At 42.8% G+C, this 13662-nt stretch overlaps 1 long non-coding RNA gene across 2 annotated transcripts in view; it reads right to left on the bottom strand.

Moving 5' to 3' along the window:
- The window catches only part of LOC123834438 (uncharacterized), a 56334-nt gene extending 44171 nt beyond the window's left edge, over positions 1-12163 (bottom strand). For both annotated transcript variants that reach the window (XR_006788449.2, XR_006788450.2), the window contains exon 1: positions 12095-12163. This is a non-coding gene — a long non-coding RNA (uncharacterized LOC123834438). The remainder of the gene's footprint in view (positions 1-12094) is intronic.
- Positions 12164-13662: the final 1499 nt, after the last annotated feature.

Below are 13662 nucleotides of genomic sequence, written 5' to 3'. Positions count from 1 at the left end.
AAGGTTTTCATTTAGAATGGATGGAGAGATGCAGAGCTTCCACGACCGGCAGAAACTGAAAGAATATGTGACCACTAAGCCGGCCCTGCAAGAAATATTAAGGGGGGTTCTATAGAAGGAGAAAGACCCCAAGAGTGATATACAACAGAAATTTACAGGGACAATCTATAAAAACAACGTCTTCACAGGCAACATGATGACAATTAATTCATATCTTTCAATAATCACTCTCAACAGGAATGGCTAAATGCTCCCATAAAACGGCACAGGGTTGCAGATTGGATAAAAAGACAGGACCCATCCATATGCTGTCTACAAGAGACTCATTTTGAATCTAAAGATACATCCAGACTGAAAGTGAAGGGATGGAGATCTATCTTCCATGCCAGCGGACCTCAAAAGAAAGCTGGGGTAGCAATTCTTATATCAGACAAATTAGATTTTAAACTTAAGTCTGTAATAAGAGACACAGAAGGACACTATATCATTCTTAAAGGGTCTATCCAACAAGATCTAACAATTGTAAATATCTATGCCCCCAACATGGGAGCAGCCATCTACATAAGCCAACTGGTAACCGAAATAAAGAGTCATATTGATAACAATACGTTAATTGTAGGAGACCTCAATACTCCACTTTCAGCAATGGACAGATCATCTAAGCAGAAAATCAACAAGGAAACAAGAGCTTTGAATGATACATTGGACCAGATGGACCTCATAGATATTTACAGAACATTCCACCTAAAACAACAGAATACTCATTCTTCTTGAGCACACATGGAACTTTCTCCAGAATAGCCCATATATTGGGTCACAAATCAGGTCTCAACCGATACCAAAAGATTGAGATTATTCCCTGCATATTCTCAGACCACAATGCTCTAAAACTGGAACTCAATCACAAGAAAAAAATTGGCAGAAATTCAAACACTTGGAAGCTAAAGACCACTCTGCTCAAGAATGTTTGGGTCAACCAGGAAATCAAGAAGAACTTAAACAATTCATGGAAATCAATGAGAACGAAAACACATCGGTCCAAACCCTATGGGATACTGCAAAGGCAGTCCTAAGGGGGAAATACATAGCCATCCAAGCCTCACTCAAAAAAAATAGAAAAATCCCAAATTCACCAACTAACTCTACACCTTAAAGAACTAGAGAAAAAGCAACATATGACGCCTAAGCCATGCACTAGAAGAGAAATAATTAAAATTAAAGCAGAAATCAATGAATTAGAAACCAGAAACACAGTAGATCAGATCAATGAAACTAAAAGTTGGTTCTCTGAAAGAATTAATAAGATCGATAAACCACTGGCCAGACTTATCCAAAAGAAAAGAGAAAGGACCCAAATTAATAAAAGTATGAATGAAAGGGGAGAGATCACAACTAACACCAAGGAAATAGAAACAATTACTAGAAATTATTATCAACAACTATATGCCAATAAACTGAGCAATCTGGATGAAATGGAGGCCTTCCCGGAAACCTATAAGCTGCCAAGACTGAAACAGGAAGAAATTGACAATCTGAATAGGCCAATAACCAGTAACGAGATTGAAGCAGTGATCAAAAACCTCCCAAAAAACAAGAGTCCAGGGCCTGATGGATTCCCTGGGGAATTCTACCAAACATTCAAAGAAGAAATAATACCTATTCTCCTGAAGCTGTTTCAAAAAATAGAAACAGAAGGAAAGCTTCCAGACTCATTCTATGAGTCCAGCATTACCTTAATCCCCAAACCAGGCAAAGACCCCAACAAAAAGGAGAATTTCAGACCAATATCCCTGATGAATACAGATTCCAAAATCCTCAACAAAATCCTAGCTAACAGGATCCAACAATACATTAAAAGGATCATCCACCACGACCAAGTGGGATTTATCCCCAGGATGCAAGGGTGGTTCAACATTCGCAAATCAATCAGTGTGATAGAACACATTAATAAGAGGAGGGAGAAGAACCATATGGTCCTCTCAATTGATGCAGAAAAAGCATTTGACAAAATGCAACATCCTTTCCTGATTAAAACTCTTCAGAGTGTAGGGATAGAGGGAACATTGCTCAAGTTCATAAAATCCATCTATGAAAAACCCACAACGAATATCATCCTCAATGGGGAAAAGCTGAGAGCCTTTCCCTTAAGATCAGGAACACGTCAAGGATGCCCACTCTCGCCACTATTGTTCAACATAGTACTAGAAGTCCTAGCAACAGCAATCAGACAACAAAAAGAAATAAAAAGGTATTCAAATTGGCAAAGAAGAAGTCAAACTCTCTCTTTTCGCAGATTACATGATACTTTATGTGGAAAACCCAAAAGACTCCACCCCCAAATTACTAGAACTCATACAGCAATTCAGTAATGTGGCAGGATACAAAATCAATGCACAGAAATCCGTTGCTTTCTTATACACTAACAACGCAACTGTAGAAAGAGAAATTAGAGAAACGATTCCATTTACAATAGCACCAAAAACCATAAGATACCTCGGAATAAACCTAACCAAAGAGGTAAAGGATCTATACTCTAGGAACTACAAAACACTCATGAAAGAAATTGAAGAAGACACAAAAATATGGAAAAACATTCCATGCTTATGGATCGGAAGAATAAACATTGTTAAAATGTCTATGCTACCCAAAGCAATCTATACCTTCAATGCCATCCCAATCAAAATTCCAATGACATTTTTCAAAGTGCTGGAACAAACAATCCTAAAATTTGTATGGAATCAGAAAAGACCCCGAATCGCCAAGGAAATGTTGAAAAAGAAAAAGAAAGCTGGGGACATCACGTTGCCCGATTCCAAGCTATATTACAAAGCTGTGATCACCAAGACAGCATGGTACTGGCACAAAAACAGACATATAGACCAATGGAACAGAATAGAGAACCCATGTATGGACCCTCAACTCTATGGTGAAATAATCTTTGACAAAGCAGGAAAAAACATGCAATGGAAAAAAGAGACTCTCTTCAATAAATGGTGCTGGGAAAATTGGACAGCCACATGCAGAAGAATGAAACTCGACCATTCTCTAACACCATTCACAAAGATAAACTCAAAGTGGATGAAAGACCTCAATGTGAGACAGGAATCCATCAAAATCCTAGAGGAGAACATAGGCAGTAACCTCTTTGACATCGCCCACAGCAACTTCTTTCAAGATACATCTCCAAAAGCTAGTGAAACAAAAGCAAAAATGAGCTTTTGGGACTTCATCAAGATAAAAAGCTTCTGCACAGCAAAGGAAACAAAACAAAGAGGCAACCCACAGAATGGGAGAAGATATTTGCAAATGACACTATAGATAAAGGGCTGGTATCCAAAATCTATAAAGAACTTCTCAAACTCAACACCCAAAAAAGAAATAATCAAGTCAAAAAGTGGGCAGAAGAGATGAAAAGACACTTCTCTGAAGAAGACATACAAATGGCTAACAGACACATGAAAAAATGTTCATCATCATTAGCCATCAGGGAAATCCAAATCAAAACCACATTGAGATACCACCTTACACCAGTTAGAATGGCAAAAATGGACAGGGAAAGAAACAACAAATGTTGGAGAGGTTGTGGAGAAAGGGGAACCCTCTTACACTGTTGGTGGAAATGCAAGTTGGTACAGCCACTTTGGAAAACAGTGTGGAGGTTCCTTAAAAATTTAAAAATAGAGCTACCCTATGACCCAGCAATTGCACTACTGGCTATTTACCCTAAAGACACAGATGTAGTGAAAAGAAGGGCCATATGCACCCCAATGTTCATAGCAGCAATGTCCGCAATAGCCAAACTGTGGAAAGAGCCGAGATGCCCTTCAACAGATGAATGGATAAAGAAGATGTGGTCTCTATAAACAATGGAATATTACTCAGCCATCAGAAAGGATGAATACCCAACTTTTACATCAACATGGATGGGACTGGAGGAGATTATGCTAAGTGAAATAAGTCAAGCAGAGAAAGTCAATTATCATATGGTTTCACTTATTTGTGGAACATAAGGAATAGCATGGAGGACTTTAGGAGAAGGAAGGGAAAAATGGGGGGGGGGAATTGGAGGGAAAGATGAACCATGAGAGACTATAGACTCTGAGAAACAAACAGGATTTTAGAGGAGATGGGGGAGGGGGGATTGGTTAGCCCGGTGATGTGTATTAAGGAGGGCATGTACTGCATGGAGCACTGGGTGTTATACGAAAACAGTGGATTGTGGATCACCACATCAAAAACCAATGATGTATTGTATGGTGACTAACATAACATAATAAAATTAAAAAAAAAAAAGAAAGAAACTAAATGGCTTGCCCAAGATCAGAGAGCTAATTCTTGGTGACCTATCTAGAGCCTAGCCTCCTGATTCCCAGGCTCTGATGGCTTGCCCTACACCAGGGCCAAGCATGGCCTTCTCTCCTGGGATGGGCATCCCCTTATCACAACCTTCTCTCCTCCAGGCTCTCTGAATTGGCAGGAGTCGCAAGAGCACCTGGCCATCATATATGGGAAACAACGGGCTCTCAGGATGGATTTGCAGGCAGCTGTGGAATAGGTCTTTATTTGTAGGATTCCAGAGAAGTGGGTTCCAGTGTGTCACGTTTATTAACATCGGTCTCGGAGCTTCTGCATACAGTGCTTTATCAATACACACGCATTATGCATCACACCTGGTTTGTGAGCTGCTGTATGAAGAAGCAAGGCCTGCAGCAGCAGAGCGGATGGCTTCAGTCACCGTGAGCCCCCCAGGCAATGACCTATGACCAAGACCTTCGACGACGTTCTTGTCATTCCTACCGCGAGGCCGTATAAAATGAATTATTTAGAAATCAAATATTGAAGAAAGGACATACACAGCAAATAGGAAATATGCAATAGATTTGTTTAGCCCATTCACAAAGCCAAATGTCCTTCTTGGAGTTGGTCTTGCGGGGGGCAGGGGAGGGGCGCGATGCACATTCATGCAAATTAGCATTGTGCCAAGAGCCTTGATTTATTTCAAAACCATGAAGATTCCATTGCTCTTGGTGAACTTTAGAGATTTTCTTTAAGGGAATCATTTGTTTGCTATTGTACTGAATGACACTTTATCTTCCGTGCGTGTGTGTGAGTGTGCACGCACACACGTACACACACTTTAATTTAGTCTTACAGCCTCTCATCCTCGCTAGTGATTTTTATTAGTTTAGTTTCATACATATTCAAGGAGATTTGTAAGTCAAATCCTTTTTTTTTTCTTAAGGAGGCTTTATGTTTTAGAAACTAAATAATATATTTTTATTTTTTTAATTTTTTATGTTAGGCTCTGCCCCCACAAGTGTAGCTGCCATCTGTCACCACACAACACTATTACAATACCACTGACTACACTCCCTCGTTTGTACCTTTCATCCCGTGACTCATTCACTCCATGACTGGAGCCTGGATCTCCCACTCCCCTTCACTCATTTTGCCCATCCCCCCATTATTAAAATTCTGTACTGTTAAATGAATTTTTAAACCATACACTAGACATTGTATTAACCGTTTAAAGGGGGAGAGTAATTATAATGAGTTTGTTTGCATTCCGTTAAAATCAGATACGTGAAATGAACTATATCCCACCAACTGTCCCTTGCAGGATGGATCGGTAGAGAAGAGCTGCCTGTGGTAATGTGAGATGTTCACTGGCTTTCTCATAATCCCCAAAGTGTCATCTTCCTTCCAAATTCTGAAAACTGACTGGTGGATCAGGCATGACGATGGCTGTTACAAGAAGCAGATCCGGCTGACATTCCGGCTGTGCTCACTCACTCATGGCTGGAACCTGGGCCATCCTTCCTTTAACTCCAGATGGCATTCTTTCTCCTTAGTCAGGAAATTTTGTTCGTGATGGGTCAGTTTCTCAGATACATGGATCTGATAAGGATAAACAAGCTTTTCAGTTCTTTGGTTCTACATACCAGCCCTCCTTTTTTATATATCCTTGGTTAGCACTGATTCCTAGTTACTGGGGTCAGAGAACGGAGTGATGAACGTGATCAAATTGCTGGTGCTGCAGAAATCTGGCAATGATGGGAACCTGATGACTGGCCCATCAGGCAAGTCATCTAGAAGAGCATAACTTCATAAAGATGGTATTAGGCATCAGATTTTGTTTCCTGTTTTTGTTTTTTTTTTTTTTTTTACTCTGAATCAAATGAAAGCATGGTCCAATGCTCTTTGTTGAAGTCAACCAACAGACCAACATGAAAGAAATGAAAACACCCAAAGGTGCTTTGTGGTGAAGGCCCCGGTGGCTTCTTGCAAGCTTTTATCTGCCCCCGATCACAACTTCCAGATCTCACTTAGGATCCCGCTGCTGCTGGTTGGGTTGATGTTGGCCAGAGGCCCCACGAACTCCTGCCTCTGCACTTGTCCTAGAGCAGCTGGGGAGCACGCCTGTGCAACACCCCATGGGGGTCCTGTGGCAGGTGAGCCTCTCCAGAACCCACAATCTGCCCCACAGGCCCTCACGTGAATGCACTCCTCTGATCTCCTTCAGGGGGCTTCAGTGAAATTCAGAAGAGATCACCGCAGACTAAAAGAAAGGAAAGCATCCTAGAGAAGTCTCAATGTAAGCTGGGCCTCGAAACATGGGGAATAGAATGACCTCCCTTAATGTCGATCCGTGTTCCTGTTTTTCATCATCACCCCTCCCCCACAAGGAGTCTTTTTAGGCTTCTCCTAATCATCCCTCCCCAAGACATTTTAGCATCTGTGGGTCCGTTTATGCACCATGACCCTTTAAAGGTCCACAAACCACCGTAATATCTAAGATTTTTTCACTCCCCACCCTGAGAATCAATTTTTGCCTCCTTGGGGGAAATATCACTGTAAGGAACACACATCACATGAGTTTCTCTTGTATCAATGATATTCTTCTGATAGCTTACCCTACTGCTGGTAGACAAATTCCCCTTTCAGAAAGATCTTTTTCAGTGTGGGTTACTTAAGAGAATGTTTGAATCCTCTCAGGGGAAAAAAATGGAAGCCCCCCAATAAATGAGCTGTGAGCTGGCAGAAGAGGAGACACTTCATCTCTGCCGTGCTTTGCTTTTTTAGAGCCAGACGTCAAGGAGTCCAGATGTCTTAGAAGGTTGGGAGGCCGCCCCTGAATCACGGGGAGAGGCTGGGCAGTGGGAAGAATGACCTTCTTGGAGCAGACATTACCTAGAGATTGGGAACATTGTTTAGTGAGCTAGATTATTACTTCATGTCACTCTTCGGTTTACCCACATTTGCCATCTCTGAATTCGTGAGTGAGCAAGGGTAGGAAAGTGAGCTGAAGAAGTAAGATGGGAGAGTGGGCCAGTAATGACATGTTCAGTGGGACCAGTGAGGACCGCTCACTCCTTCCCCTGAAGTAGTATAGACAGCTTCATAAAGGAGATGGAAACTAAATACTGCCTATGTCTCAATTTTGCATAGAACTAACAAGTGCTTATATCCTTGACCTTAACTGACCCAAACTAGCCTGCCTCCTTCCTTACTTTACTAATTCCCTCAACAAATATTTGAGTGTCAAGGATCTGTGACTACTGTAAAAATGCAAAGGTCAAGATTGACCCACTTTTCCCCCCAAAGAGCCCACAGCCCACTGGGAAAATTCAGATGATTTGATTAGTAGAATTGGTGAGTAGAAGCATAAGGTTCCCCACAGTATTTTCTCCAGCTCCCCACACTGCAACTCACCGAGAGACATTCATGGTTTGTTTTTCTTTAAGGATGAACCCCCCGCCTTTGAATAACTTAATCTCATTTGTACTTCCAAATTCATTGTGTTTTTTTTTTTTTAAGATTTTATTTATTTATTTTGAGAGAGAGAGAATGAGAGACAGAGAGCATGAGAGGGAGGAGGGTCAGAGGGAGAAGCAGACTCCCCGCTGAGCAGGGAGCCCGATGCGGGACTCTATCCCAGGACTCCAGGATCATGACCTGAGCCGAAGGCAGTCGCTTAACCAACTGAGCCACCCAGGCGCCCTATTTATTTATTTGAGAGAGAGAATGAGAGACAGAGAGTATGAGAGGGAGGAGGGTCAGAGGGAGAAGCAGACTCCCTGCTGAGCAGGGAGCCCGATGCGGGACTCGATCCTGGGACTCCAGGATCATGACCTGAGCCGAAGGCAGTCGCTTAACCAACTGAGCCACCCAGGCGCCCCCAAATTCATTGTTTTTAAGGAGCCTAATCAGGTGGCTTCTAGTCAAGCTGCTACCTAAATTAAGGGCTCTCCCCTCATTTCGCTCGCCCCACCAAATCAGTGATCACAAGTCAGTGATCAAAGAAACAATTACCTTTTACAAGATTTGTTTTTAATTCACGTGTTTGCTCCTCCTTGGGAATGCGGCTACTGGGAGCGCATCTGATCAGCCCTGCTGCTCTGTTACCTGCACGAACAGACAGGCACCAAGCAGGTGGCCTGACGTTTCCTTCACCCTGGACACCTTAAATCTCAAGAAAGTCAAGTCTGCCCATGGGATCCTGGGAAGCGGGGCCTTCTCCAAGCAGCTTTTGAGGACACGGGGTTGTCCAGAGAACCGGAGAGTGGAGGCTAGTCCTGAAAGATGGAGGAAGCTGGAACTTTTTTTCCTGGCTAGTTCTTAAAGGTATTATGTCAGCTTCCTAAGACAATCTCCCCATCTGCGGACCTTTTCACATCATTAGAACAAACCTGAGTCAAGAGGTCCCCTTGAGCCGGCCTCCAGAGCCAACCTCAGCCACACCACCGCCAGGCAGGAGCCTGCTAAATTTGCTTGTCCTGTTCCAAAGTGACGGAGGTCGACACAGTGGCTAGCCTGCTGAATGATTCTGCAGGAAGCCCAATTCTGAAAGCCCATTTCTTAGCCTACAGAAGCTCACCTACTGAGTCCTCCTACATGGTCAACACCTCTCTCCAGCAGGAGACCTGCATCGTAATGGCTTGTCCCAAAGCTCACACTCCGTAGCCTCCTCCAGATGACCCTCACCAAGTCACAGTCCTCTCCTGTAGGATTCTGAGACCTTACCTTCTCCATATTAGAGCAGAAGTGCATAGAGCCAGAAGACTTTGGCCTGCAAGCATGTTTCAATGGTATGGTTCTCAGATTTGAGATTTCTCAGCTTCCATAGTCTAAGCAACTAGGTCGGGGAAAATTACCTGGAAGATTAATCGTTAACTTTACCCTTTATCCTTAGCTGATCTCAGGCTGTTTATCAAGCGGGCCTCTAATGCTGGAGATCAAATTGGTCTCCAGCATTGAAGAGAAAATTCATTTTGAACATTCTGAATTCTTGAGTCCTCCCAGAGCTGCTGCCGGGTTTCAGGAGAACTTGACTTGGAGACTGCTCCCTGTTTCAAAGCCCTTCTGGCATTAGGCCACTTGATGCTTCTCTCCACTACAGGAAGTGACAAGGAAGTCACTCCCACGGTAGAAAAAAACATCAACTAATTACAAGTGTATCTCTCACTTGTCCTTTAGGAAAGTTCCAGAATTTCATCAGACCCCCAAGTCCCATCACTTCAAATAAGAAAAAAAAATGTATTACCACTTAAATGAGTCACTCACAAAAACATGATACCAACTACTGTTCTTTGATAAATTTCCCCCATCATCTTATATTTTCCAAAGATGAGCAAAGAGCCTCCATTAAGTCCCATTTTATTTAATTTGAGCTCAAATTTAAATGCAATGGTTCCCTTAGAAACTACTGCAACCTGAAACTTTTATGGCCAGTTTCTAGCTACAAACTCAAGGTTGTCTATGAACATAAGCTTTAAAATAATATTGAAATAGAACTTAAAAACTGAGATCCTAGTGTTTTTGTAATAAGGACCTATTAGTAATGAAACAAAAAAGATAAGGAAATAAAGTTTTGTATCTAAAACTGAGTATGCTGTTTCATAAAAGCCATCCCTCTGCAATGTGGCATCTATGTAGCTGAACACACTGATGTCTCTTGAAATTTGCTGAGAATAAATTTGAAATTGCATTTCTGTGAAAGTATTTGCCTATCCTCTAGAGCAATGGTTCTTAACTTTTGCAAAGATCCTTTTTGAATACCAAGAAATTTTAGCAGGAACTCCCACATGATCGCGAAAAGTACAGAATACAGGTGGAGAGAGACACAGGTCTTTGCATGAATGCCACAGCCCCTGGGGAGTCTGGGTCCCACCAGCTGGCTTCCACTGATCCTGTGCTCTGATAGCCATAAAATCATCCAGAAATGACTCCCTCTGCGCAGACATTCTAGAACATGGCTCATATTAAAACTTCAGAGATCACTGTGTCCCCACCAGACTTGCCTACACCAGAAAACAAATGTCCTCCACGTTTTCTTTTGGTCTCAATACATAGTCTACTCTTGATGTGTTACACCCCGTAAACTTACCTTTCTAGGACTCTCTAATTAAATCTAAAAACCGTTCACCTTCTTCTCCAGCATAGGCTTGAACTGTGAGAGTGCAGAGGATTTGAGAAGGACCTTTCTACATGCAAATAATAAATGTGATAACTTATCATCCCCTCCACTGAGATGATTATCCACATAAATCTTAGCGGTGCCATTGAGAGCGGCATTAAATCATCCTACTGGTCCATGGCATTGTGGGTGATAAGCTGGCATTTTTATATATTTAACCCTACTGCACTCTGACAGGAAATCATACCCTGTTTGTATGCAGGAATCTCTGCAAGAAACCCGGGCCCAAACCAACCCAGCTCAGCCTCACCTAGCTCGTGGGCACCGAATGCAAAGTCATGCTGCTTCTCAACCCCTTAGGCCCCACAATGAACGTGTTGCCCTTTCGAGAGGGATTTTCTAATTTCCACACTCCCTGGAAGATCTTCCCACTGACAAATGGGAATATTGTGCGCTCTTTAGAAATTGTTCTTCCCAAGCTTCTGGCACGCCTCACAACCTGTGTATCGTTCTGCCTTTGGGTCACAGAATCATAGACATCATCTGGGTGGCATGAATTCAGAGGATCCACACACTTGGATGGGGGGAAAAGGTACATCTTTATTGTCACTAAGTTCTAACTGGAATTTAGCAATTCCTTCAAATGCGAATGCAAGCAACAAACCACAGTTGTCCCAGAGACTTTATCACCAAGAGAAATCACAGATATTTTCATTCACATTCAGGTTGCACAGATATCTCAAACTATTTACTGTCATCACTATTTCAAAATTCAGGCAGCTGTGAGACCTGCCATGAGAGCCTAAGCTTGCTTTCACTATGGTAATGAGGAAGCCTGTAGATTGCTAAATCACCAGTTTGATCCATATATTTGCTAATTATATTTTAACAAAATTGGTTCCCTTTGTAATCCTGTGTGTTTTATTTTATGCATTTAAAAATAAATTAAAAATTTATTAAATTTTTTTGGAGAAAGGGTCCCTGGGACTCATTAGATGATCCAGGGCATAAAAAAGGGTAAGAATTCTTGCCTTGAAGTGAGAGTCTTTGAATGGTCATTGCTGCTACCGCATCCTTGAAGACCCTGCACTTGGCTCCATTGCTCTCAGAACCCTACAACCTATGAGCCCCCTGCTTACGTATATGGGGCTACACCTGTTTGACCTCCATGAGCAAGAGACATTCTGGGCAGAAGCTCTGTCCAGCACGGCCCATCCCGAGAGTCACCCTTTATGGATCCTTCCCCAGCATCTCATTCTTAGGGGACATGGCATGAAGGTCAGACAGCACCCAAAAACATGCCCTTGCCCCTTCATTCATTCCAACCAAAGGTGAAGAGGCCCTTGGAGAACATTTCACTTGCCTCCTAATTCCACAGTCAGGACAATGGAATCCCATTGGCAAAATGACCTGCCTCAAAATCCCATAGCAAGTAAATTGCCCTGATGCCCAGGAAAGGTCTCTTCTCTACAACTACACACAGAGACAGATAACAGCAATGACCAGCATCTACGTTGTGCTCATTCCATACCAGGCACTAAGTTTTAAGTGCTGTACGTATATCAGTTCCTTTAATTGTCATAATGAATCAATTGAGTAAGTTCTGGGGTTATCCTCACTTTATGGATGGGGAAACTGAAGTCCAGAGGCCAAAGGGACTAACTAGGTGACACCAACCAGTAAATGATGGAGCCAAGATTCAAATCAGGGAGTGAGACTGCTCTCAGTCCAGAATCATCTGCCTCTCCAGCCACCTCCACCAGGCAGTCTGAAATTGAAAGAAACATACATATCAATGCTCAACGTGTCCAATGCTTAAGTTCCTACAATGGTAGTTATAATCATTTGTTCCAAGACAGACGTAAAATACTGTGGACAAATATGAATTAGATGGTAAAGACCAGACCTTCAGGAGTGAGGGAAGGAGCAGAAAATTGTAGCCCGAGGGGAAGAGAAGCTGAACAACCCAACCCACATTTGCAATGACCTACTGGCCATCTCCAAACCCGTAAGGTTGAAAACTGTATTTATTGTCTCTTTCCCCCCAGATTCATCCCTGCTCCTGTATTCCTTTACTCCATGAAAGTTGCTACATTCAGCTTCTTCCACCTTCTTTCTTGCTCCACTCCTCCCCCCTCACCCACAAACCCTGTCAACCTGCCCCAGAAATATCTCCCACAACTCAAAATATGCCTCGAACACTGAATTTAATTCCTTCTCAAAATGAGCCCCAGATGACCAAAGAAAATCTGTACCGAGGCTGGAAAACTGGAAAGGTTGAAAATGACATTCAAATGAGATTCAAGGATTTTCCAAGCAATAGAGGGAAGTGAGACCAGCCACAGAATAGGATACTCTGGGCCCACTACCGCCCAATGCAGGGAAACCTACTTGGGAACAAAGGGGAACAATGGCAAGGAAGCCACCAGCAAGTTCTAGCTTGGAGAGCATGAGAGATGGGTTTTTGTTTTGCCTACCTCCCTCCCTCCTTTTGGAGTCCCCCCAAAATGGGACGTGACACCCCCTGACCACAGAGTTGAGTGTGTGACCAAGCTATGTCACACAGATACCCTCCTGGGAATTCAACCTTGAGGGGTACATGCAGGAGATTGACAGCCACACCCTGAAGAGGTGGTCCAGAAGCTCTTGTTTCTAAGATCCCTAGAACTGCACCATGTCCTGTCCTCCTGAGGCCCAGTGGCTCCATCTTCCTTTGACTACATGAAATACTCCAGTGTCCTGGGTGTTTGTTGTATTACTATGCTTCATAATATACAGGTACACTAAATATATCCTTCTACTTAGATCAGTATTTCCTAGTCAGTGTTAAAGAAGAAAACAGAAAAAAACAAAAGAGAATTCCTAAAAGAGGTTTGCTTTCCAAGCAGTGGGGTGAAACTCATCGCAGACTCAAATGAGAGGAAAAACTCATGTGCTCGTCCTGCTAAAGACAATGGAAACCATAGAAATTACTTAGAGCTAAGGAAACAACGTCTAGTCAAGTAGGGAGGGAAGTTAGTGCAATCTCAGGGAGGTTGAGGGTTTTGCTCAACTCACAGTTAATTCAATAACTGGCGAGAATTCATTTGAACCCTTAGGACATGGGCTGCAAGACCATCCCAGTTGAGCGGGGTGAACTAGGAGTCCCTATCTTCCACCTACAGAGGACTATAGAAAGCTCCATATGTCCATCTCAGGCACAGAAAGATCTGGCCATCCAAGGCATGGGTCCCAGACAAAATTCT

This window comes from Mirounga angustirostris, unplaced genomic scaffold (genome assembly GCF_029215605.1).
Source record: "Mirounga angustirostris isolate CCGP_5_RB_7025 unplaced genomic scaffold, mMirAng1.0.hap1 SCAF_7, whole genome shotgun sequence".
NCBI classification, from domain to species: domain Eukaryota; kingdom Metazoa; phylum Chordata; class Mammalia; order Carnivora; family Phocidae; genus Mirounga; species Mirounga angustirostris.
The sequence above is the reverse complement of the archived record's forward strand: the minus strand, read 5'-3'. Positions and strand labels throughout refer to the sequence as shown.